The sequence below is a fragment of the Mauremys mutica genome, chromosome 2, assembly GCF_020497125.1.
Source record: "Mauremys mutica isolate MM-2020 ecotype Southern chromosome 2, ASM2049712v1, whole genome shotgun sequence".
NCBI lineage: Eukaryota > Metazoa > Chordata > Testudines > Geoemydidae > Mauremys > Mauremys mutica.
The window spans coordinates 185893464-185919597 of NC_059073.1; the positions used below are offsets into that span (position 1 = coordinate 185893464).

At 40.9% G+C, this 26134-nt stretch overlaps 1 protein-coding gene across 8 annotated transcripts in view; it reads right to left on the minus strand.

Moving 5' to 3' along the window:
• The window catches only part of FHOD3 (formin homology 2 domain containing 3), a 650322-nt gene that overhangs the window by 364394 nt on the left and 259794 nt on the right, over positions 1-26134 (minus strand). The window contains exon 1 of one of the 8 annotated variants that reach the window (XM_045007839.1): positions 22521-22578. The exons of the other annotated variants lie outside the window; for them this stretch is intronic. The gene's annotated coding sequence lies outside the window, so the exon portion shown is untranslated. Of the gene's footprint in view, positions 1-22520; positions 22579-26134 lie in introns of those variants that run through there. 8 annotated transcript variants of the gene reach the window in all.

Consider the following 26134-nt stretch of genomic DNA (forward strand, 5'->3'; position numbering starts at 1 on the left):
CCCTTGGAAGGCTGTTCCAGAACTTCACTCCTCTGATGGTTAGAAACCTTCGTCTAATTTCAAGTCTAAACTTCCTAGTGTCCAGTTTATATCCATTTGTTCTTGTGTCCACATTGGTACTAAGCTTAAATAATTCCTCTCTCCCCCTGGTATTTATCCCTCTGATATAGTTGTAGAGAACAATCATATCTCCTCTCAGCTTTCTTTTGGTTAGGCTAAACAAGCCAAGCTCTTTGAGTCTCCTTTCATAGGACGGGTTTTCCATTCCTCGGATATCCTAGTAGCCTTTCTCTGTACCTGTTCCAGTTTGAATTCATCCTTCTTAAACATCAGATAAGGACTCTGTGCTCTTCGACTGATATTCATGCTAGCTGAAAGGATTTTAATATGCCGGGTAAGAGTAGGATACATGTGTCTCATGAATATCAAAATCGCAAGGAAATTGCTCCCTCTTTTCCTTTGCTGACTTGACTTTATCCGTTCTTTCATGCTGTCCCTGATTCTTGGAACACTGAATGATCACCAATGAACATTCCACTCTACCACCACACAACTTCAGAAAACTCAGCTATGCTGTACAGCATTCCTGCACTCCTCCCTACGGATCTGTAGTATCCTGCACTCCTCCCTATGGATCTGGACCCTCCTGTGGCTTTATGGCTAATTATCACTGGCAAAAGACTATGCACATCTCCACTGTCTTAAGCGTAGCTTTGCCTGCTTCCCACAGCAGAGAATTTGGCCCTTGGAGTATAAACATTGCAGGGCCTGCACTTTGTTATCTGTTCGACACATCTGACCTACTGTACAGCAGTGTGTACACCAACACCACCACATCAATGATCAAGTCTGAAAAACAAATATAAGCCAACATTTCTGCATTCTTTCCTCAAGTATGACAGATGTCTTATCTCAGTACATTATGGGCCAGGCTTAGTTCCTCCCTCCTCATACACATTTCACATTTTTGCCATCTGAAAAAGTCATCTCTGATCATGTAAAAGCAGCAAAGAATCCGAAGAAGTGGGTATTCACCCACGAAAGCTCATGCTGCAAAACGTCTGTTAGTCTATAAGGTGCCACAGGATTCTTTGCTGCTTTTACAGATCCAGACTAACACGGCTACCCGTCTGATCTCTGATCATGTCTCAGAGGAGTCTGTCCTTATAAGAGGATCTCCAAAATGTTATAAAGATGACAAAAGTGATTAAATAGTGTGTCAAAGTGAGAATCTTTTTATTTTTTGTATCCATCAGATACAAAGTGGCTCTAATGATGACCCAAGATTGATATCCTTGAAGCTTCTAGTAATGCATTTCATTTAGATGAAAGGCCAGAATAAATTAACTTTTGTTTTCATGCCATTCTCAACAAGCAGAACTGAAGCAAAGCCACTTGACTACTATTTCATGTCTGAAGTCTTTGCTTCAAAGCAATAGGGACAGCACGGTGTGGGTGGCCCTGACACCACAGCTGCCATAAAACAAAGCTGCTATATATTATACACAGTTCACAGGACCTAGTCCGGAAAAAAATATGTCTAGTAGTAATGATGAAAACGAGGAGAGGAGGGGGAGTAGGAGATTGGTGCTCCGGTACTGTACATTGCTGTACCCAGGAGTCTTCACTACTGATAATACAAATAGTGTCTTTAAAGTGCTCATTAACTGCATTCCAGCAACCCTCCAAAATTCATACTTTAGGTGAAAGTAACTGAACTGATAATGGTGGGAAACATTACAATAGGCAACAAAACTACTAGAATTAATAATATGTCTTTCTTCACATCCCCACATTTCAAACAATGATCTTAAGACAACAGGGACCACCTCAGTAATGTACAACAATAACAACGAGGTGGCAAAAATTCAGACCACATTTTCTAGGTGCATATTTCACTGCTATTTATTCAGGGCAAGTTTCATTCTGTTAAAGCAATGAGAAGAAGCAAATGTATTTAAAAACCCCAACCCATACCATTCTGGTCAGTGTGCATTACAATGATCAAAATAATTGCAACCTTAATTCCATAATTGCATAACACCACAGATTATGATTTTTGGCACAGACCACAAACCCTACAGTTTGCAGATTCAGCAGCTGATTTTGCAAATTATGTTTATTATCAAATAACATCTCAGCTGCAGTTTAGGTTTATGACAGTCATGGCTATTTAACCTATTTTTTTGATGTTAGGACTGTGATATCTGAGAGATCAATGTTGGTTATTGTTTCTGGAATATGCTGGAATATGGATATTGAATCCGAAATGGAAAGCACTTGCTTTGGGAAGTCTACACTAGAGTTGAAGGTGTAATTTCCAACTTGAAAAGACTGCACCAGTTCTAATTGAGCTAGTGTGCTACAAATAGTAATTTAGCTGCAGTACTGCAAAGACTGTACTTGGGGTGGCTAGCCCGTCCCAACACTCAAGCCAGCATGTCTACACTTTTATTTTTAGCACGCTAGCTTGATCAGAGGTAGCACGAGTATGCATACGTGAGCTGGGAATTACACCTTCTGCTCCAGAGTAAACATAGACAACAGTGATTGTAAAAATCATATGGAAAAACGTAATACTGTAATGTATCACATTCCCTATTTATTGTGTCTTTTTCTCTCACACACAGTTTCTAAAATTGTTAACTGCAATGAGAAATAGTCTCAGTGTATCACAGATGAACAACTACAGTTGGATTGGTGTAATATAGTCATTATTTTCCAGACCTCAGGTTCTCCAGGGAGTACCCACATACCTATGATATCCATGAATGCTAAATTTTGCATTTGAGTCTGATCACTTCATACTCTTCTTGTGGAAAAACCTATCAGAGGAGATGGAGGAAAAGCAGGAACTTTCTATACTATTCTGAAAGAAGAGGAGGGTTTTCCCCACTGTGGAGCTCTCAATGCATTTGGGCCCTAGAAGGTATGGCTCCCCCAAGAATTAGAGATATTTGCCCCCTCCTATGGCTCCCTAGCTGCAGGCTATGACTTCCACTGCCCCAAAGAAGTCTTTGAGGGCGATATGCCATAGAAGAATGAGCCTCAGAAGGAAACAAAATGATTACATGTGTTGGGTTCCTTGCATTCACAGATAACCAAGGGACAAACTAGCCCTGTAAGATCAGACCACAACGTCTCTAAAGGATCCATCAACACAAATGGGGAGGACATGATCCATTCTTCTGAAAGGGTAGCAGAGTAACAGCGTCCAGAAACATGTGGTGCAGATCCGAGAACAGAACGGAGGTCTACGCAAGCTTTCCTCATACTGTGGTGTTGAAGTTGCTTTCCTGTCAATACCAGGGCACAGCAATGGGAACATGTCATCAGCCAAAGTTGTATTACTGTGTGCCAGGCAGCAGCATGCTGGCAATAAACATCTCCTTTGGTATTGGTACGTTATATGTGTTTGTACCCAAAACAGAGTCTCAGCTGAATGAGCAGCTGATCCTGCCTTTTTTGATTTGGAGAGGGTGCATGGCTTACAACACTGGGTAATATGATGAAGGTGCTGGCAGCAATTCTGTAGTTAAGAGCAAGTCTAGATATCCATTATAAGCCCCATCTTCTCTCTTTCTCACCCTTACACTCACACACTTTTTGATTGGAATGACCAATTTGCACAATCTGGGATGCTTAAACTAGGGCATGAGATTTTTTTCATGAGAACTGGGAAAGTGCAGTGTTGAAGTTATTTGTATTTAAAAATAGCTCATTTTAATTCCTTCCCTCAGGCATTATGCTTTTTGAGCTCCTGTGAATCCTATGGATCTAAGTCTCTCCTACCAGCATTCCACCCCTCACACACACACACTTTTTTTTTTTGCCAATTATTACGGCTGGAGATTTGTTGATAGTAAAAGCAGATGTTTATGGCCACATGTGGGATGTTTCTCTGTATACAGTGGCTACTACATTACGCTGCATTAGTAAGTCCATGACCTATACCATATGTATCACTTTGGTTAGGAGGCATTTTAAATCACATTGACAGTGGAGAGCAATTATTAAAAGTCACTTTAAAACTGAGTGGAGTTGTTGTTTTTTTCCACAGATGTTCTACAAAGTTTGTTTAAAAATTGTTCTTAAAACATCAAAGTACTGTATCAATATTGCAATACTTATTCCCCACAACCAACATATGTTGCTATCTGGATTTCCTATCGAATATTTATGGACTTAGGGCTAGATTTTCGGAGGTATTTTGATGCCTAAGGATGCAAATAGATGCTTAGTGGGATTTTTAAAATGCCTAGGCACTTAACTCCCATTTAAATCAAGCAAGAACATGGGCTTCTCAAACACAGCCACAATGTGGGAACACTTCTGTTTACTACATCAGACCTAAGTTCAAGAGCTAGCGGTAGTTCCTGTATTACTGCATTTGAACAACAATAGCTTTGATACCACAGTCATACTGCATGCTTTGGGTTGGCAGCCATTTTAATAATAATAATTGGAGATATACCAATCTCCTAGAACTGGAAGGGACCTTGAAAGGTCATTGAGTCCAGCCCCCTGCCTTCACTAGCAGGACCAAGTACTAATTTTTGCCCCAGATCCCTAAGTGGCCCTGTCAAGCATTGAACTCACAACCCTGGGTTTAACAGGCCCATGCTCAAACCACTGATCTATCCCTCCCCCCTTTCTAAAACACAGAGGAAAAAAAACATTCCATCTGATTGAAAACTGAGTGAATTCACAGACCACCACCCCGTCCAACTCTCTAGCAATGTACTATGTAATGACATTTTCCCACACTGTCAGCCTTGAATCTTGAAATGAGACCATAGGGACAAAATGCTGATTAAGTAGCATATCAGCTTCCTACACCACTTTTGGACAGCATCAGCATCTCTCAGATGCAGAGAAACCTGCATACTTTCCCTACCTGAATTACTTATTACCCTTTCTCAATTTCTTTATTCAGTAAATGTCCATGAGGTCCCATTGGAAAGTCATTTTCTAACCTTATTCTATAAAGGTCCACTGGGATTTTATTTTACATTTATCTGTTACTCTGTAGTAGTCACATTAACATCACGCCTATTTCAAGTTTTGACACCAGAAACTTTAGGCTGTAAAATCAGTCTGTAAATGAAAACTTGAACTATTTTAAAGCTAAAAGGGAAATGTCAAGGTTCCTGATTATGCCTACTAGGAATCAACAAGAAAATTACAAAATAATTTAGAAGCCAAGAAAGGAAGAAGAATGCATGGAGTTATTGCTGATGAAAAGTGTGGCTAGTGGGTGGAATCAAATGTCACTCAAGGTGGAGAGAGAAGTAGGTTGAGTGGGAAACTGACTGAAGGGCTGGTTTTGCTTTACCAGAATCTAGAAGCTTCCAGAGTGCATGCTAAAATGGATTTGGTCTGAGATAGGCTTACCAGTGCGGGTGCAGGTGGCAGGATCTGAACTGTGATACTTTATTACTGTACTTAGAACATAAAAGATAAGGAATTTATAAGGAATGAAAGGCAACTGGTACCAGAAATGTCAATCAAAATTTAATTAGTTACAGTTCATGGCTGCATATAGACCCAGTCCCCTCACACCATTCTTTTTCAACCCATGGACCTTCTGCTATACCTCCTAATTATTCTACTCAAGTCCCTCTTTTGTTTGCAACCTTCTTCATTACAGTAACAATGAGATACAGTATTAACTTGATAGTCTGGTTTTCAGCGTGTTAGTCAATGAACTAGAAGAACTCAGATTTGCCAAACATTTCAGTTATTCAAGAGATTTCCTCCCCTCCCCCCCAACCTCTCTCTGCACACACATCCGAATCCCAGAATGCTATTATAATTCAAGTTGTCATCCAAATTCGTAAATCAAGCCCAGCATTATGACATCTGAAGATTATCAAAAGGGGCAGGGAACTTTGTCATAGAAAATACCACTTTTGGCAATCTGAGACCTACATACAAAAGAGGATTCCTGGTCCTTGGTTCAGGCCCATTGGGGGCTAAATCAAACTTAGTAACACTGCTGTTACTAAGCCATTCAAGAACATTTTGCACACTTTTGCTTACTAACATGAATAATAAATAAGAATAATGTGATAGAAAAAATTATAAAAACACAGTGAACAATAAGGTCTAGGAAAAGATCTACCCACCAGGCTATCTGAAGTAAAAATCGCATACTATGTGAAAAGCATTGACCTACGAGGAAGTAATATGTCAGAGGAAAACACTGAGAATATCAAAATGCTCAGCTCAGGATATGGATGGGGAGAAGTACCTTCTAGCTAATATTGATTTTCATTTCGGTGTGATGACCATTTGCCACATCTCTTGCCCTGATGCAAAATTACTGACCTCCTCTTTCCTCAATTAAATAGCTATAGTTCAAGCAGTTCTGAAACAAAACTATTAGTCAACGGCTGACATTCTATTATGCCTATAGCCCAACAAGAGTCTGAAGCTGTTAAAATAGCTCAGTCACATACATTGAAATAGCTCAGCCTAATGCATCAACATAGCTTGTTAGAAGTCTAAAGTGGAGTTTTTTCCATCTACTGGTTAGTATATAGCTCTGAATTTACAAGGGAAAAAATAGTATTACGTCGTGCATTGTCATGCCTGAACTGGGAATAATAGCTGACCAGCAAGTGATCTGAAATAAATTTCTGAAGCTGGGAGATGGATTAATTATGCATAGTCAAGTTACAGGAAGAATGGAGAAATCAGTGGGGACTGAACATTCCTTACTTTAATCCCAACCTTTAAAACAAATTGACTAAAGGCTACTAAAAGATATTGATTCTGCTGTTGATAAATGGCTGCTGTTAATTCCCCTTCATCCTCTGTTCCCAGTGTGTTCCATTGCACAGATTGCACGAACTCTGCCTTTAAGGTAGTATTTCTTATGAGCTGCAAAAGGAACATTGTATACACTGTCCTCTTAAGTATGCAGCTCAGTATCTTTTAAATGCTATTAGTTACATATTACAGTGCTCTGTTTTGGCTTTCAGTGCTTTCCCTGGGGAAGCAGTGTTGTCTAAGTAAACCAAGTGTAAAGGACAGCTGCAGACCAAGGGACCAAATCCTGCTCCCACTAAAGTCAATGGCAAATTTCCCACCGATTTTACAAGGAACAAAACTTGGGCCCATACATATGTTGTCTCCCTTTTTTTTTCCCTACCCTGTCTGCTACATGTGAATAATTGAATTATTCATAAACCTGGATCATTTTACACTGCTTGGCTGTAAAGTATGTTAACTGCACTTTACCTTGGATCACAAAATGGCTATGGGAATACAGTAAGCTATACCCTCTGCTTATGATAGCAATAGACCTCGTGACCTTCTCCCTGAATAAGACACAGCACAATCTCCTACGAAGACCTCAAATGTACCATATAATTACAATAACCCCACAGTCCTCTCTATTACCGTGCCAACTAGATTCCTGATCTAGTTTCTCATTTAACCTTGCCGTGTGCATTCTTCTGTCAATAAAAGGCTTGCAGCTTAGGGTTTCTTACTGACTGAGAAAATCCGGTCACTAAGGGTTAACAAGCTTCAATGTTCACAGGCTTGGTTCTAAACAGGGTGAGTGACACTGACTATAATTAATACCAAGTTCCAAGTCCACCTGTTCTGTTTTATTAAGCTTCTTGGTGCTGCGGTGTCCAGTAACAGTGACGGTTTCTGGGACAGCATATTTAGCACATGAAATCAAAAAATGCCCAATTGCATAATTCCCTACAGGAAATCAGTCTCTTACCATTCAGATTTAGCCATACCAAGCAGCTGCTAATGAAACAAAAATAACTTGGCATTAATATAGAGCATGAAACAGAGTCAACGTTATCATATATTATATTATAAATACCACAAGATAAAATATTACTAGAAAATGCTGTGCTAACATCTTTGGCAAAATGATACACTCAGTAATAATAAGGCATTGAAACAGAATACAGCTATTTAGCTATTGTTTAAAAAGTTGTGTTTAGGATGCCAACTTTATAAAAGTCTCCACAGAGAATAATATTGGGAGATCAAGTTATATCACTGACATTGCCTTTGGAGGGAGAAAAACTAAACCTATGGCTATCTGAATTCAGAGATTTATAGACAACCATTATTCCCATTGAGTAATTGCTGTTGCTTCTCTGCAGGAAACAAGGATGTCATTTCACTGGTAACAGCATGAGGAGGCAATTTCTACATCAAAGACAAAGTTTCCAGAATATAATTTTGCTACACACTTAATGACTGTATATAAACCTTATTCGCTGAGAAACTATTATTTGGATACCCAATCTATATTAATAGTAGTTATATGAAGTCATAAAATACCCAGTTTGGGGTATTTAAAATATCCCATTTAATTTTCTTGATCTACCTGTATTACCTTTATGATATCTGGAGATTTAGCAATTTAAGCAGGTGGATTGACTTTCATAAAGTACCCAACCTACATCTAATTTATTGTATTCACAAATGAAAAGAAGAACCTGTTATGTACTCCCACGTTCTAGTACTTACTTTACCTAACTGCAGGTCAATCCCAACTATCCAAGTCAATTTCAGTTTCTGAAATTCTGATGTCTCAAGAATCTGCAGTTCTTAGGGAGACAAATTTCCTTTATTCAGAACCAATTACCTAAATATTTTGGATGATCTGAGAAACATTTGGATAATCAGGGTTTACCTGCAACTGTTTATCATAACTCTACCCCTAAGCTCTCAAATCGTTGCATGGTGATTTGGCTGAAAGTCTATTCTTAAAGACAAAGGAAGTCAGGGTTCCAATTTTGCAGGCTCTGAAAATAATATATAAATACACATTGGGGTTTTACCTTTACTTTCTTTTTTGATCCTATTAAAAGTCATATTAATACAGATGCCTCTAGTTTTGTCTTCTAGAATGGAACCTTCTGCCTTCTAAGCTTAACTATTACAGCATTTTGGACACCTATATTGTTCTTCAGCACTTCAAACTCAACATGCACACTACATAAATCAAGTTCCATACATTTCTGAGAAATAATGCATCTTAAAGTGGTATTCTTCCAAAGTTAAAGTCAGCTTTTTGTGACTATTTTTTCCCATGTTATTCATCTCAAATTAACATTCAGCATATTGCACCATGGGAAATATGTAGTCTTAGGGCTAAATTATGCCTCTTTGAAGATCTATGGGCATCACTTGAAAAATTCAGCTTATCCTGCACTTGACCAGGGTAGTGAGATATATACTGTACTTTGCCCTTTTATTTCTGCTGATCTCTGAGTGGCTATCGGCATAGTTTCTATGTCTGAACTTCTGCCAAAGATTATCCGTATTCAACAGATATACAAGCTTAAATATGATCTCTGCTTCCAGCTTTTTGCGGCCCTCATGTGCCTTATTCTAGTCGTCCAATCCAGAAGAGGCAGCTCAGATATTTTTCTACTGACCATAATACAATAACTCAGATAAGCATTCCATGAAGAAAAATAATTAGCTGACAATGCCTTGTATATATCATAAAAACAACAAAATAGGCTCTTGTGTATACAAGTAACCACTCTGTGCATGCAAATATGGGTTCTGAGGTCACAACATCAGCTTCATATGCTAATTTCCTAGACGTACTTTAGGTAGCCAGTTCTGAAAATGTGACCCAGTATATTTGCAACTCAAAAGAATTAATACAATTGCACCAAAAATTGTGACTGTTTATAATCTTGGATTTCTCAATATTCTTCACTCAAGCTCCTCAGCACTGCTAATTATGAACTCATTGTCCTAACAGATAAACTCTGTGACCTATTTCCATCCAGTTTTCAGGTTCATTTGCTTGCTGCAATCTTCTCTTAAATCACGGTATCTCTTTAACTAGCTTTTAAGTTTTGCAATGTGTTCTGACACACTTGGAATGAAGGATGCCATATAAGTGCAAAAGTCTGTTTGATGGGTTACAAACTGCCTGTGCTATTGGAAACTGCCCATCCCCAAAACATTACTGCAATCCCCTGCTTCGCTCTGACTTGTTTCCCTTAGCTCTCAATTACACACTATTTTTGTCCTCTCCACAGCTCACAGAACAAAGCAGCACACACACATTTAACAATGTTCCATAAACCTGGGGTCTGGGGAATGCTGGTTGTGGGATCCGTTTGCTCTTCTGAGGATTCTGTCTTGAAACCATCATTAAAATGTTCCAATATATTTTAAAACAGCCAAAAGTGTCCATCAGTAAAATCCATTACAAAATCATCTTCCAGTACGATGGCAAGCTATTCCAGGATATTTGAAAACACATTACTGCATTATCAGGGTGGTGAAATAAATGGATTATCAGTAAAAATTATGAATATTGTCAGTAATATTTTTCCTAGGAGCTGTCAGCGCTACTAACGGATTTTGTACAGTTTGTGAGAAAACTTCCATATACTGAAAGTGACAAGGCAGATTCTTCAATGCTATTAAAATGCAAAAGAGATGAGAAAATCAAGGGGGGAAATATATCAGTGATGCGAGTGTTACATCAGGAAGGAAGGAAAGCTTCAGAAATAACCTACAAGTCGTGACTTCCCTTTACCCTAAATTTAGAGCACTCATCTCTCTCACCTTAGCCCAGCCACAAATACAGTGAAAACAAACTCATTAGCTGATATTCCTATGAATTATATACTTCCACTAGGGTTGCCAACTTTGTTCGGATGAATTCCTGGAGATTTCATCACATGACATAATCTTTAATTAAAGATTGATCTTTAAATCTTGGAGACTCCAAGACAATCCTGGAGGGTTGGCAACCATAACTTCCACACATGTGCTAATTAGAATGAATATAAACATAATATATAGAAGCACTGTGATACATAAACCCCTCTTGCCAACTGGAAAGGGGTCACAGCGCCTCCACACACACAGTATGTGCACTGCCAGCCCATACCCCGATTCTGGTATGTAATTCTGGTTCACCAAAAAAAATGCACATGAGGTCTTAAATGAAAGCCAGGTTACACTGATCATTAATATCATTGTGAAATGTATGTACAGATATTAGGTAAGGAGTTATGTATGTATATTGAAAATATATTCTTAGATTCTGTATCACAGAAGAGGTGTAGAAACAGGTTTCCTGTCAGACAAAATACATTTATTCACCTGTCTCTCTGCTGGCATGTAAATTTGGCATTGTAAGCCAACACAATGGTGGCACATTTACATATGAAGTCAACAGAGAGATATGAAGTCAACAAGGAAGAAAGCACACAGCAGGGGAGGAGAACCTTATATTGAGATGCACCTCAAAGGTGTGCTGGAATATATCTGGGGAACAAAGAATACACCCTGTCATCTTGCACCTAGATGTATTAAACAGGCAATGTGTGTACATTCATGAAAATGGGATCTCAGCCAGCTTTAGCTGAAACACTGCAGAGGATTTTTGGGGTGAGGAACTTCTGCAGACAAGAGGTTAGCCTGGTAAGTTAAGTCTAGTCTCTAGAAGGCATGTTATGATTATCTTTTATATGTAACCTTTAGTTTCCATTATCCTTACTCATTATCTCCTGAATCTGTGATAATAAACTTATTGCTGTTTTCACTATAAATGTATCTCAGTGCTATGATATTAAGCAAGTAGCTGATACTGTGCTGAATCATTCAGACTGGTATGTGCACTGTTCCCTTAGGGACAGCAGTCCTGATACTTCCGTGAGAGTTCAGTGGAGATGGGGCTGGACACTAGAGACAAACACTTCAAAAGGACTCGGGGACTGGGGTACATTAACATACATGGCAAAGTGAGGGGTGACACAGTCCAAAGGAGAGGGCTTGGGTGGCTAATGGACTGGAGGTGTCTGGAAGCTAACACCCAGTTAACCACCAGCCAGCCTAGAGGCAGGAGGTAACAAGGTGACTCTCAGTCGTGTGTATCACGAGAACCATCACAAACACATCTGTCACTTGTTATCCTCATTTAATAAAGCTAAACTTAACTACAAATCTAAGGAGGATTGGCTGGAGCAGGTGGCAAGGGGAGATAGAGCCTTTCACCTCTAGTTCTGCTCCAGCAAGGTCACCAGTGAGTGATGGCTGTTCAGATGTTTACATGAAATGAACTGCTGGTTTCAATGACTAGTTTCAACTCACTACCACAACTGGTATTAACTAACAACCTGGCAGCAATCTCAGCAGAGAGGCCACAGAATGAGTGCATATGGAGAATGAGGTACGCCCAGTAGAGAGCCCTTTAGATCAGGGTTGGCAATTGAGTCATTCTGTCAGGGGTGTTTGGAGAAGTTTGTCCTACTATTGCCTGGATTGTATGTATTATGGGGATGAACAGACTATTTCAGTCTCCAGGGTTCTCAGTCCAGCAATTTTTATGAGTACTCAACTACACACACAAGTTTATTTAAAAACCCACTTTCTCCAATGTATTTTCAGTAATTTAATTTGCCAAAACAATGGACAAGAAGCCAAACCATTACACATCTTTAAGCCATGCGATAATCATTCCTGAGAGAACAGATGAAATTGCTGTAATAGCCGTCAAAGGCCAAAGCTGGCTGCTGACTTAAAATTTTTCAGACTTACCTGAGACCAACACTATGATGAAATGTTAGTGTAGACCAGTGGTCTCCAACCTTTTTACTCCCAAGATCACTTTTTGAATCTAAGGGCAACTCAGGATCTACCCCGCCCCTTCCCCAAAGCCCCGCCCCACTCACTCCATCCTCCCCTCTCTCTGTCGCTCACTCTCCCCCACCCTCACTCACTTTCACCAGGCTGGGGAAGGGGCGGGCTCTAGGCTGGGGCCAAGGGGTTCACAGTGCGAGAGGGAGCTCTGGGCTGAGTTTGGGGCAGGGAGTTGGGATGCAGGATGGGGTGTGGGATGCAAGCTCTAGGAGGGCGTTTGGGTGCAGGAGGGGGCTTGGGGCTGGGACAGAGTGTTGAGGTGCGGGCTCTGGGGTTGGGCCGAGGGGTTCACAGTGTGAGAGGGGGCTCTAGGCTAAGCCTGGGGCAGGCGGTTGGGGTGCAAGAGGGGGTGAGGGGTGCAAGCTCTAGGAGGGAGTTTGGATGTAGGAGAGGGCTCAAGTCTGGGGAAGAGTGTTGGGGTGCAGGAGGGAGTACAGAGTGCTGGCTCTGGGAAGGGGGTCAGGACTGGGTCAGGGGGTTGGGGTACAGGAGGGGGTATGGGGTGCTGGCTCTGGGAGGGAGCTCGGGGCTGGGGGTGTGGCGTCCCGTCAGGCAGCACTTACCTCCAGTGGCTCCCGGTCAGAGGCAGGGGCAGGCTCCCTGCCTACCCTGGCCCCACACCACTTCCGGAAGGGGCAAACGTGCCCCTGCAGCCCCTGGGATGGAGGGGAGGGAGGCACGTGGCTCCGCGCACTGCCCCTCTCTGGAAGCACTGGCCCCACAGGTCTCCCAGCCAATGGAAGCTGCAGGGGCAGTGCTTGCAGGCCAGAGGAGCAAGTGGAGAGAGACCCCTGTCCCCCCATCCCCGGGGCTGCAACGGCTGCTTCCAGGAGTGGTGTGGGGCCGGGGTAGCCTTAGTGGCAGCCACACTACGCTGCCGCCAGAGATAGCGATTGACTCGGAGATCCTCTAGGATTGATAAGTTGATCGCGATCAACCAGTTGGTGACCACTGCTGTAGACTTTGGGTAAAATAATATAGGTATGATACAGGAATCTGAATACTTGGAAATCAAGCACAACAAGAAGCTAAGCTGTGTGGCAGGAAGACTTTGTGTGAACAAATGTCAGCAAAAAGAATACAGAAAAATATGTATTTTCCACTTAGAATGAACTCTCTGAATTTTGCTTTTTGGTGAAAATCTTCCTTTGAAGATCTCAGCCCACAGACTTACAGTTATTACAGCAAAACAAAAATTGCTTCCCTGTAGTTTTAAGTACAGATGTTCTGCAAAAAAAAGACCATAAAAGGAAGAAAATAATGAAAAGAACATGATGTCTGTACATTCTCTAATTGCATTTCAGCTATTGTTAGATTAATTTTCTGGCATTTGAATTTTCAAGTAAAAACAATACTGTATTGAAGGCATGAAAAATGCAGTGCAATCAAGTAATCTTATTCAATTGACAAACCAGATTTTTTTTTATTTGTACTGCTGGAAGATCCAGTGTTTTTTGAGGTAAAAGAGAAAAAGGATTCCGACTATTGATCCTGGCTCAGCACACTTATCCCAGCAGCTACCAGTTTTGAAGATAAGCCCCAGGTTGACAAAAGTAAAAGACAGACTGGTTTTGGTGGGTTGTTTGGCCTTTTTTGACTGAGTTTGACACAAATCTCTCTACTAAAACAACTTTATGGAGTTCAGAAATAACTGGATTTCATCCAATTACTCATAGCTTCACCAATGTGGTACTACCTTAATAATTCTTCTATATTAGTTACTGATGGGTGACTGAGGAACCTTTTTTTTTTTGTCTGGTTAAGTGTTGCTGGTAAACAACTACTGTCATTGCTTTAAGACAACAAATACATTTCCAGGATCAAAAGATGACTATAATGCCTACATTGCTTTAAACAATTTTTTTTAATTCAATTGCCTGATTATCATTTTATATGCTGTTGGAAGAAAAGCTAGGAATGCAATTAAAAGTTATGGGAAAGTATAAATCAGTGGTAAACTAATTTATCCCAATCACAGACTGCTGGCAATTTGTCATGAGTTAAAGAATTACATACCGGTAATTTATCCTACATATATACCACATAAACTGGGGTAGTTTCAATTTTATTTCGCATATGGAGGTTCAGACCACGGAGATTATGAGTCCCATAATGCATAAATCTATTATTTACCTGATTAGCTGACTGCTTCAATTAAGACGGAGCATACTGGAATCTATAGTTTGAGGGTGACACCTGTATTCAGGGCAGGCACAGGCCAGATTTTGGAATTCCCTGGGCTGCATATGTAGAACAGGAAACCAGTGCAGCTACTAGAGCACTGATGTAACATGCTCCTTATAGACAACTTTTATTAAGTAAATGATTCGCTACATTCTGCAGCAACTATAACTTGCAAGTGGTCTGCAAGGGTTGTTTATGGTAGGTTACTCCTCCAATCTGGACAGGGATGACAGCAGCAAAGCTCAAGACCGGGACAAACACTCATAAATATAGATGAATGGAAAAATCACTCCTGATCACTAATGCCAACTGGGAATTCAAGAGCAACGGAGGATCCAAGAGTTCCCCTAAACTGCAAACCTCACTGGCGAGAGCTGGGTAATTTGTCTGCAATGCCCATGGAATTCTGTATGGATGTACTAGGGGGGAAAATATCTTCCACCAGCTGAACAGAAAAATCATCACTAGTAAGCCAGGACTGAGCAACCCTACAATAAGAAATACATGTGCAAACAAGGAATAGACATAAGGGGAAAAAAAACTGAAAGAAAAATGGTCTTCAAACACCCAAGGGTTATTTTCCTCTCTCTCTCTCTCACACACACACACACGAGAGAGAGAGAGAGAGAGAAAGAAAACACTCTAGTTGTGTGCTTTCTATGTTTTAGAATTTAAGATATGTTAGCAGACCCTACTATAACAGTTTCCTGGGCAGAATATCTTGCTCAGTTCAAATGTCCATTCCAAAACCTTTAGTAGGTGTTTGTGAAGAATAGACATTTTGCCCAAAGAGAATGGGCAGCCAAATCTCAAATTGCAATTTAAACATTATTGTCTATTACTGTTGCCTAGTGGTTTATAAATGTAATCTTCTTGCCCATATATCAGGCTTAGCTGTCGCATATTTATTTTTAAAAAATTCCTCTCTTTCTCTGTTCTTCAAATCTTACTCCTCATTACCTACTGTTCATGTGCCTTTGCAGTGCCAAATAGATCATTCATTGAAAATGTCCTTAGAATATACTGCAATGCTGGCCAATTTAACTTTTTCATAGAATCATAGAATATCAGCATTGGAAGGGACCTCAGGAGGTCATCTAGTCCAACCCCCTGCTCAAAGCAGGATCAATCACCAACTAAATCATCCCAGCCAGGGCTTTGTCAAGCCTGACCTTAAAAACCTCTAAGGAAGGAGATTCCACCACCTCCATTCCAGTGCTTCACCACTCTCCGAGTGAAAAAGTTTTTCCTAATATCCAACCTAAACCTCTCCCACTGCAACTTGAGACCATTACTCCTTGTTCTGTCATCTGGTACCACTGAGAACAGTCTAGATCTATCCTGCTGGGAATCCCCTTTCAGGTAGTTGAAAGCAACTATCAAATCCCCCCTCATTCTTTTCTTCTGCAGACTAAATAATCCCAGTTCCCTCAGCCTCTCCTCATAAATCATGTGCTTCAGCCCCTTAATCATTTTTGTTGCCCTCCGCTGGACTCTTTCCAATTTTTCCACATCTTTCCTGTAGTGTGGGGCCCAAAACTGGACACAGTACTCAAGATGAGGCCTCACCAATGCTAAATAGAGGAGAATGATCATGTCCCTCGATCTGCTGGCAATGCTCCTAATTATACAGCCCAAAATGCCATTAGCCTTCTTGGCAACAAAGGCATACCGTCGACTCATATCCAGCTTCTCGTCCACTGTAACCCCTAGGTCCTTTTCTGCAGAACTGCTGCCTAGCCACTCGGTCCCTAGTCTGTAGCAGTGCATGGGATTCTTCCGTCCTAAGTGCAGGACTCTGCACTTGTCCTTGATGAACCTCATCAGATTACTTTTGGCCCAATCCTCTAATTTGTCTAGGTCCTTCTGTATCCTATCTCTACCCTCCAGCATAGCTACCATTCCTTCCAGTTTAATGTCATCTGCAAACTTGCTGAGGGTGAAATCCACGCCATCTTCCAGATCATTAATAAAGATATTGAACAAAACTGGTCCCAGGACTGACTCTTGGGGCACTCCGCTTGATACCAGCTGCCAACTAGATATGGAGCCATTGATCATTACCTGTTGAACTTGATTATCTAGACAGCTTTCTATCCACCTTATAGTCCATTCATCCAGCCCATACTTCTTTAACTTGCTGTCAAGAATACTGTGGGACACCATATCAAAAAATTGCTAAAGTCAAGGAATAACACGTCCACTGATTTCCCCTCATCCACAGACCCAGTTACCAGTTTTTCTAAATAGTCCTGAACCACTTCTTCCTCCACAGAGGGCTGGTCACCTCCTCCCAATACTGTATTGCCCGGTACAGGTGTCTGGGAGCTGACCTTGTTCGTGAAGACAGAGGCAAAAAAAAGCATTGAGTACATTAGCTTTTTTCACATCCATTGTCATTAGGTTGCCTCTTCCATTCAGTAAGGGGCCCACACTTTCCCTAATCACATTCTTGTTGCTAAGATTTTCCTTCTACTGTGTGGTATCTCACCATAAACTAACTAAATCTGCACCAGATTATTGTGGTAAGTATGTTACAATTGTCTCTAGGGGAACAGTGAATCCACCATTGGCCCAAGTATAGAAATAGTTAAGATGAATGCAACTTCAGTGAGGCCACTGGAACTGCATTCACTTTTATTCTTATCTTGATGTGCTAAAACAAGGTAGGTAACTCTCTGCAGTTAAAGGCCATATTGTGTGTGCACATAAACACAGTGGTTGATTGGGGTTTTCTGGGGAACCCAGACAATGGTTTTGAAATGATTAATTTGTCACATAATGTACGAACATGTTGTACTCATCTGTGCTAATACATTATATGACCATGTACATTGTAGTCTCTAAATATGTCCAATTTGTGAAAATAAGACCACAGTTCAGTGATGAAAAGGAATCCTGGCCTATTACTATCATTTCTGGATAATTAAAAGAACAACCAAATAATGAAAAAATAAGACTATAAATTAAAAAGATGTAATCCATTTGACCACTTATTTTATCTTTAGCTACACTGCAGGTATTTGCATTAACCAGAAACAAATTCTTTCTTCTATTATTTCCAAGCAATGGTTTCCTGTGGTCAACAAACAGAATACTACTAAGCATTAGAGAGCTGTCCCACAGAAATCAGCATGGGTGCTTATTAACCACAAGAGACTGACTCAGAGGAAACTCACTTCAAAAACCTAACATATCCTACTTCTCTTACCCCACATGGCTCTGTGGTTTTCCCCACTATCCAGCAAAAATAGCAAATTATTTGGAACCAGAAGCAGCACAGCCAGTAATGGAGATTCCGAAATATTGCTGTTCTATACGAGTCATACATCATCCAAGAGTGATATTACGGCTTGTCTACACTTACAGCACTACAAATGCACTGAAAGGCATTAGCTACATCAACAGGTGAAGCCCTCCCGTCAACACAGTGCGGTCTACACCAGGGATTAGTTTGGTATAACTAACCTCAGGGGTGAGGAATATCTGAGTGACAAAGGCCTGGTCTACACTACGCGTTTAAACCGATTTTAGGAGCGTTAAACCGATTTAACGCCGCATCCGTCCACACTAAGAGGCCCTTTATATTGATATAAAGGGCTCTTTAAACCGGTTTCTGTACTCCTCCCCAACGAGACGAGTAGCGCTAATATCGGTATTACCATATCGGATTAGGGTTACTGTGGCCGGAAATCGACGGTATTGGCCTCTGGGCGGTATCCCACAGTGCACCACTGTGACTGCTCTGGACAGCAATCTGAACTCGGATGCAGTGGCCAGGTAGACAGAAAAAGCCCCGCGAACTTTTGAATATCATTTCCTGTTTGCCCAGCGTGGAGCTCCGATCAGCACGGGTGGCGATGCAGTCCGAAATCCAAATCCAAAAAGAGCTCCAGCATGGACCGTATGGATGTGATCGCTGTATGGGCAGACAAATCTATTCTATCAGAGCTCCGTTACAGAAGACGAAATTCCAAAGCATTTTTAAAAAATCTCCAGACAGAGGCCACAGCAGGGACTCAGCACACTGCTGCGTGACAAGCGTAACGGAAAGCCAAAGAATCAAATGGACGCTCATGGAGGGAGGGAGGGGGTACTGAGGACTCAAGCTATCCCACAGTTCCTGCAGTTTCCGAAAAGCATTTGCATTCTTGGCTGAGCTCCCAATGCCTGTAGGGTCAAACACATTGTCCGGGGTGGTTCAGGGCATAGCTCGTCAATTTACCCCCACCCCCAGAAGGAAAGGGGAAAAAAATCGTCTCTTGACTCTTAAATGTCACCCTATGTGTACTGAATGCTGCTGGTAGATGCGATGCTGCGGCCGTGAACTGCAGCATCCTCGCCCCCACTCCTTGGTTGCTGATGGTACAATATGACTGATATCCATCGTCATCATCAGCCTTGTGGCAGATGGTACAGTACAGAAGGACTGGTATCTGTCCTCATCATCAGCCCATGAGTGCTACTGCTTCCCAGTAGATGGTACAGAATGGCTGGTAACCGTCTTCATCATAGCAACAGGGGGCTGAGCTCCATCAGCCCCCACTCTCCATGTGTAAAGAAAAGATTCTGTTCTGCCTGGACTATCATAGCAGCGGGATGCTGGACTCCTCTCCCCCACACTGCTTAAAGTCCTGTCTGGACTATCATAGCAGCTGGAGGCTGCCTTCCCCTCATTTTATCTCACTAACAAGTCACTGTTTCTTATTCCTGCATTCTTTATTACTTCGTCCCACAAATGGGGGGACACTGCAACGGTAGCCCAGGAAGGCTGGGGGAGGAGGGAAGCAACAGGTGGGGTTGTTGCAGGAGCACCCCCTGTGAATGGCATTCAGCTCATCATTTCTGCGGGATCTGACATGGAGCGGCTGTGCTCTCTGGTTCTCTGATACACTGGTTCTCTAGTACACTTGCCCCATACTCTAGGCAAGACTGATTCTATTTTTAGATACTATAAAGGAGGGATTGACTGGGGGAGTCATTCCCATTTTTGTCTTTTGCGCCCCCGGCCAACCTCAGCCAGGGGCACCCATGACAGCAGCAGACAGTACAGTACAGAAGGACTGGTAACCGTCATCTCATTGCCAATTTACAATGGCAGCAGACGGTACAGAACGGCTGATAACCGTCTCTGCTATCATGCAAAAGCAAATGAATGCTGCTGTGTAGCACTGCTGAATCGCCTCTGTCAGCGGCATCTAATACACATACGGTGACAGTGACAAGAGGCAAAACAGGCTCCATGGTTGCCATGCTATGGCGGCTGCCAGGGCAATCCAGGGAAAAAGGGTGCAAAATGATTGTCTGCCGTTGCTTTCCCAGAGGAAGGAATGACTGACGACATTTACCCAGAACCACCCGCGACAATGATTTTTGCCCCATCAGGCACTGGGATCTCAACCCAGAATTCCAAGGGGCGGGGGAGACTGCGGGAACTATGGGATAGCTACGGAATAGCTACCCACAGTGCAACGCTCCAGAAATCGATGCTAGCCTTGGACTGTGGACGCACACCACCGAATTAATGTGCTTAGTGTGGCCGCGTGCACTCGACTTTATACAATCTGTTTTACTAAACCGGTTTATGATAAATCGGAATAATCCCGAAGTGTAGACGTAGTGATAGCTACATAGGTTGGTAGTGTAGACCAAGCCTTAGGCAAGGCTGTATAACTAATCCTAAAGGTTTTTTCTACAGGGGATGCAACTTCTCTGCAGTCTGACACCTCGTCTTCAGAGCACTCTTCCCCTCTTCCAAAATAACAAGGCTTTCGCATGCAGCTCTTACATCCCTAAGACTAATGAATGAAAAACAGCTCTACTCAGGACAGCTCTTAAGCACATCTTAACTTGAAGACTCTGCTTAAATCCCACTGAAGTCAATGAGATTTAAGCAGATTTTTAATTGCTTTCCTGACTCAGGCCCTAAGAGTGTATCTATACTGCTATTTTAAATACCCATGGCTGGTCCAGGTCATCTGACTGGGGCTCACAGGGCTCAGGCTATGGGACTGTTTAACTGTGGTGTGGACATTCAGGCTCGAGCTTGAGCTAGGCTCTGGGACCCCAAGCACCAAATGTGAAAGTGTGTTATTGTCAACCTACAACAGTAGGTACACTGCACTATCCACAAGAACAGTTTCATATTATTTTACACTACAATCTAATATAAAATCAAAGTCAAGGAGCATTCAAAATAATCAGCAGTGTGGTTATGAGGAATAAATGAACAATTCAGAATTCACCATATAATTCCATAAATAACTTGAAAGAAAAAGGTTTAAGTCAAAGGACTTCAACAGAAAAAAAAAAGAAAAAAATAAGAAATAAAAAAAAAGACAATAAATAAAAAAATAACAAAAATAAAAGACAATGAGGTTCTGAGGCTCAGGGGGAAAAATCTCATGGCTAGTACATTAAAAAGGACAATGCAGCGAAATCCCCAAATATACAAAACATCCACTCCACAAAGTAAAAGTTTACAAAATCATATGCAGGATCTTCAAATCAAAACAGGAAGCTATTTGGAGTAAATGTAATGAATCAAATACAGGAGCAATATACTGACTTGCATATTCCTGCTGAAAATCCTCATTGCCAATTTTAAATAAACTGTAATTTAACAGATCAAGTCTACATATTAGGTAGCAGGGTGGATGTGATTTAAATCATGATTTAAATCACTAGCCAGGAAGATTCGATTTAATCATGGATTTCTATATAAAAGTGCATTCTTGTTGGTTGTTATAACTTTAACATATTCTTCACAACTCAGAGATAGATGTAGGTTTCATTTTTAGAAGGTACACACTGTACATTTTTAAGTGATTTATTTTGAAAACTTTTCAGATTAGTTTTACAGCTATATCAGAAAATGAACGATTGGTTATTTCATTTACCAACGGTAATTGAAGCAGATATTTATGAAGTCATTGGGAGGTAAACTATCCCCAATTCAACAGGTTAATCATTAATATTTGGAGGATTTTCTTGCCATGATGTATTAGGAGGAGAACATCACCAGAGAGATATTTAAATTGCTTTATATAACTAAAACAACAACATTATGTATTCTGGATTTTTTTCTTCAACAGCAAACATAATATTTTAACAAAACAAGCATATGGATTTTTGAATTTAGTTAAACATTCAAGTTTTTAAAAATCAGGCTTGCTTTTGTTAAAATTGTTTGTAACTAAAATAGTTAAATGAAATATTAAAAAAACTTAAATCGACTATGTCAGCAGGTAAAGGTGAGAAACTTAAAATATTGGGTTCTGCAGCTAACACAGTAGTCTTCACCTTCATTTTCCTGTTTGTTCATAATCTGGAAAAGAAAAACAAGCTTTCCTGCTTTTTCAGGTCCCAAACGATTTCTCAATTTGGAATGAATTAGTCCAAAGGAAGAAAATATTCTTTCTACACAAGCAGAAGAAGCTACTTCAGTTAAAAGTGAGATTATCACTTCAAGAGTCTCTGAATCCAAGTGCTTAAGTGACTTCCACCAGTTCACTGGTGTGACTTTCTTTAAAACATCATCAGCAAACATACATTTCTTGAATGATTCTTATTCCCAAACTCGGTCTCTTTTACGGCCTGCTGCCATTATAGGTTTTCTCTTCTAGTGAGAGAATGGTATGGTAGATCCAGGGGTGAAAGTGGAAATAGGGACTTACCAGTACGGGGCTGGCGTGGGGCCAGCTCAGGCCCCTGGAAGGGGCGGGATCTCGGGTAGAAGGGGCGGGGATGGGGGGGGGTCAGAGCCAGTCCTGGCCTGCCCTATACCGGTAAGTGCCCTCCCCCGCCGGGGTAGCAGCGGCAGCTGGGGGTTCCGGCAGCAGTTTAAAGGGCCCAGGGCTCGGCCGTTGCTACCACCATGGGCCCTTTAAACTGCTGCCAGAGCCCCCAGCTGCTGCTGCTACCCCAAGGCTCTGGCAGCAGGGCTCTGGGGGCTATTTAAAGGGCCCAGGGCTCCCTTGCTTCTACCGCCCCGGCCCTTTAAATAGCTCCCAGACCTGGGGTAGCGGTGGTGGGGTTCCAGCAGCTATTTAAAGGGCCCAGAGCAGTAGAGGCAGCAGGAGCCCCGGCCCTTTAAATAACTGCCAGAGCCCCGCTGCTGCTACCCCTACCCCAGGGCTCCAGCAGCGGGACTCTGGCGGCAATTTAAAGGGCCTGGGGCTCCAGTGGCTGCTGGGAGACCCAGGCCCTTTAAATTGCCACCTGGGGAAGCCAGGCCGCCCCGGTACAGCTTCCTTTCACCTCTGGGTAGATCTCAAATCAATGAAGGCTACACTCGGAAAGACCTCAAGACTTCTGGAATATGCTGCTCGAACAGTTTCACTTTTGTTTCTACTGCCTGTCCCTCCCTTCTCACATTTATCTCCAGACTTCTTCTCCTTGTCCAGATCTATTCTGCTCCCAACAATCTCCTGTTCATTGAACTTTCTAAAACTTTACACTTTTAGAGAGAGGTAAGGGATTGACTGTGTACACAAATTTGCAGAGGGACAACAGGGTTGAGGTCTGTTTTTTCTCACCTCCATATATTATTTATTTATTTATTTATTTATTTAAAAATTGTTTGCTGTTAACAAGCATGTTATCTCTGGAGACCCAAATGCAGTTTGAGAACTGCAACACAAAGCATCTCTGATGGTATCTTCTAGACTGAGCATGAGTCCCATTGGGCAGATAGAAAGATTAACCTAAATAATCTATACAGAAGCCCCTGGAACCTCATAAGATTGGGTCCCTAATCCATGAGCTAATGGAACTCATTTACAAAACTTTTCTTACCCATTAAATGAATATATTGTCTCATATTATAGAACTGGAATTTATAATCCCCATTCCATGATGAGGGATCTTTGAGCTATAATGTATCTTAATTAAAACTATCTTTAGATAGGTTTTTTCCCCCTCAAAAAGCATTTTATCAAAAAAATTCAAGTTAAATTAAAAAATCTGATTTTTTTATTTTAAAAAATTATTGATTTTTATCCAGCCTGGTAGGTAGCCTGTTTATATGGTTTGAATAATAACCCTCCATTCTTTGCCAAGTAAGTAGGAGGAAGTATCCCAAAGGTATGCTTAAAGGTGACCAAACTGAAACCAAGATTTCCACAAGAGAGTCCATCAGAAAAGTAAGTCAGCATAGGTAAGAAAATGAAGACATGAAATACTGATGTAACCAGAAAGATGTCTGGTGTTACTTTTAAATGACTACAGTGGTGTGAGGGATCTTCTGGGTGTTCTGCTGAAAGTTACCACTATTCTGATTATAGTATTTTCTGCATTCTGTCCCCATGAAACAATCCATCAAAGAGACTGTCTTACTTGTGCAGAATATGACACCAAATATTACACCTAAAAATACTGCCAACTGGCAATAAGGCAGCACAAAATACAGTGTGAATAGTGTATATCTAAAACATCTGTTATACAGTCTTCCCATTCATTCAATTCACCTTACTGGCACAGCCCCCCTCATCTGTCTTTTAAAGAAATGACAAGACAAACTTCACTTGTCCAAATTAAACCCCTTCACCAAATAAAAAAGGAAGGTATTGCCACTACATGAAATTCATACACTTTGGGACTTAATCTCTAGCAAATTTTCAGATTCAGAATGTCTCAGAGGTTTGCAATCAGTTTTAACCCTAGAATGCCAGCAATTTTTAGGCTGGTGACAGCCAAACATCTATTGTGGAGGTTATGTGGCCACAGTCTCCAAAGCGTTAAGGTAAATAAATGCTTTGTCATAGAATTATAAGATGATTTATGCCAGCACAAGGCCAATCAGAAACCATTCGGCAGTTTGACAATTAAAGAAAAACGAACACCAACACAAGGAAAGTTGTCAAACCAAACGAGACAGTCTAATAAATTCCTTTGTTTCACTGGTACCAAGGAATGTATTGGCAAAACTCAAAAGTATGGAAACATTCCATTGTCTCTTCTGTAGCGTTCTATGAAAAAGAACCCAAAACAGCAGCCCATATTTTTAAAAGTGGACTATTATTTTCATTTATTGATTTAAAAAAAAGAGAAAATATCTGAAAATAAATTACCTAGACCAATGTTCTACATTATATTTGGAGTGGAATCAGGCCAGATTCAAGGTTGAGATAACTTATGAATGCAACATATCCGCTAGCATACGTAGGCACTGAATGGTGCATTTCTGAAACGCCACATTGTCTTCTGTTTGCCAAATATTAAATATCAGACAAAAAGTAACACACCATGCTAATGTTTTCGAGAAGAGCTGCTGAACATTAAGATCTAGAGTTGAGTTAGCCTAAAAGAACGTTGGAGACTACACAGCTCCAAATTTCATAATCTGTTCATGTGATATGCTGAAAATCTCACGAAAATGACCATCACTGCAAGATTTCAGCTGCATCTGAAATAGAAGGTACACTCTTACTCATTTCAGACCTGAATTGAAATCAAACATAGGGGTTAGCCCTTATTCAAGTATACTATGGATCTGAAGTTCAGTTCTCAGACAATTTCCGATAAGCATGGCTATTTTCTATTCACACTACTAAAAATCATCTTCTTCACAGTAAACACGTGCCACATAATCTCCTTGGGCAAACCACAGTCCTATGATGTATATTATTATTTGAAGCAATGATCGCATTGTGTCCACAGTCTCTTAGTCTGGCTTTATTTGTAAATCTCGGCCATCCAAAGTCTATTATCAGGTTTTTTTTAGTCCTGCCTTGTTAGCTTGGTGAGCTTCAGTGCTGAACTTTTCTATTAAAAAACCCACTTAATTCAATTGTCATAAAATAATCAAGTAAACGTTCCAAAACAAAATTGGACAACAATAATTTGTGCAATTTTCACTGCACAACACACCAAGTCTGGTGTTTTATACTGTGAGGTTACTGGATAATTAAGAAATTATTTCAAAATATACATGAATGCCTTGCATTTTTTGTTTATGTGCAACATCTTAAAAAAATCCCTTATTTTAAATGGCATTCCTACAAGAAAAAAGAAGTGGTAAACTATTGTGCATCAACTTGAAAAAGCCCTTTAGTCCATTCTTTTTCCTCTCTCTCTAATGAATTGCCAGTTCACTAGGGCAAACAGTGTTCACTGTCCTCTCCTCTGCTGAGAGTCAATTAGGTTTGGCAAAGAGAAACTGTAACTTCCATGCAGTCAGCAAACCCTTTCTTCAAATGGTGAAATTCATGTTGACTAAACCAAGTAAGGATTTCTGAGTGAATGTCAGCCAAAGCTGTTCAAATCACTCACAATGAGAAATCTTTAATTG